The sequence below is a fragment of the Diadema setosum genome, chromosome 9 (genome assembly GCF_964275005.1).
Source record: "Diadema setosum chromosome 9, eeDiaSeto1, whole genome shotgun sequence".
NCBI classification, from domain to species: Eukaryota; Metazoa; Echinodermata; class Echinoidea; order Diadematoida; family Diadematidae; genus Diadema; species Diadema setosum.
In genome coordinates, this window is record NC_092693.1 from 37,917,354 (window position 1) to 37,919,173 (window position 1,820).

Below are 1,820 nucleotides of genomic sequence, written 5' to 3' on the forward strand. Positions count from 1 at the left end.
AAACGTACCCAAACTGATAATAGTAACTGACACGTTATCCATGTCTCTCGTAATATTAAACTTGTCACTATACCCTTAAGGCAAATCTCAGAAATACACCTTAGAATTATTATGCACCTTAAGTATTTCAGGGGTAATATCTACTCTCACATGTTTAGATCAAAATGATGAATGTGTTAACATAATCTATTATACCCTGTTTTGACCATGATATTATAGCAAACTTGTACAATGGAAATACATAACTTGATATATTTTAACATTACACTGGTAACTAATACCGTATATATTTCCATCCGTTTGTGTAGAAGGACAGTATAATGTTATACAGAATTACGTTCATGTCAGTATGATAATCAACGATTCCATCTTCTCTTAGGTGTGTCAAGATCATTCGGCTGAATTACAAATTTGGACATTGCGTTATTACTGACATTGGACAAATCTTTTAGGAAATATTCTATATTTTTAATACCTTCTCTTCTAGACCAGTTACGTCTATTCTAATTCCTTTCACACATAATCATAAAACGAGCTACATAACTTTGTACAGCACATCGATTTTGATACATCGTTTTTGTGTAATCATGAGTGCAGTTGAACAGCCAGTGACAGCACATGCATGCATTTTCTATATTATTGTACATACAAACAAGCATATTATGGCCTACACGATATTCAGTAAATTTAGAATAGGCTGTCGTAATATTAAAGCTATACTTCCTTGGTCCTCAGAAATTACCTATTACGTCATAAGCGATAGAATTTTCGTCAACTTTTTTCTTCTTTTTTAGCACTTGGAAAATTTTGAGGTGATGGCATTATTACCTCACTCATTTGCATATCTACATCACATGCTCCTGTGCTGTTTTGCATAAATCAGGAAAATTGCCCAATTTCATAACTTCCCTGATTTTTATCCGATTTTGATCAAATTTTCAATTCTCTATGAGCACATATTATATCTATTTTGTGCTCTTGTGTGTCATACTTGCATACGATAGCTGTCACTCAAAATCCAACCTTCATGTACATTCCTCAGTATACCGATAAGAAGCTGTAAAGGGAACTCATAATGACTTGACTTTTTTTTTTCTTAAAGGAATATGGCATATAATATTGGTTAAGGTGAGGATTCAGCTTTTAATTTTTGGTGAGATACTTAAAAATCACTTTATAAAAGATTTAAAAAGCACATAATTCCAAGAGGAATTCAAAGTTTAGTTTGATGAAAATCGGTTTTGAAATGGCTGGGACATTCACAAACAAAGTAAAACAAAGCGATTCTCGTGTGTAAGGTGGGTCCCACCATTTATTCCTTTTATTAGGATCGCATTGTTTTGGAGATCTAAGCCACTGCAAAACCAATTTTAATCAAATAACATTTAAATTCCTTCTAGAATTATACGCTCTTTCCTGTTTCATAAGAGGTTTCTCATTATCTCAAAAAATTGTCATCAAAAAAGCGTTGGAAACCCAAAGTCCTATCTCAACCGAAACAGTACATCCCTTTAATGATGTAAAATTAGTACTCATAATTTTGAAAGGATGTCAACTATTATTTGAGCTAGCTATTTCGTATAGTTTTATTAAGTATAACTGACAGAAAATGAAAATAACCAGTTGACAACAAGGGTTGCAATAAACAAAAAAAAAAAAAAAACCCACAATATTTCATGATTAAGTTGTGTGCATCACAATTGTGTGTCTATATTGTTATGTTTGTCTTTTGCACGTTCTGATTAATCAAGAGGCTAAGTCCGCTATATCTTATCTATATCTTTGACACTCTGAAATATCTTCAGCAATAGAGACTAGGT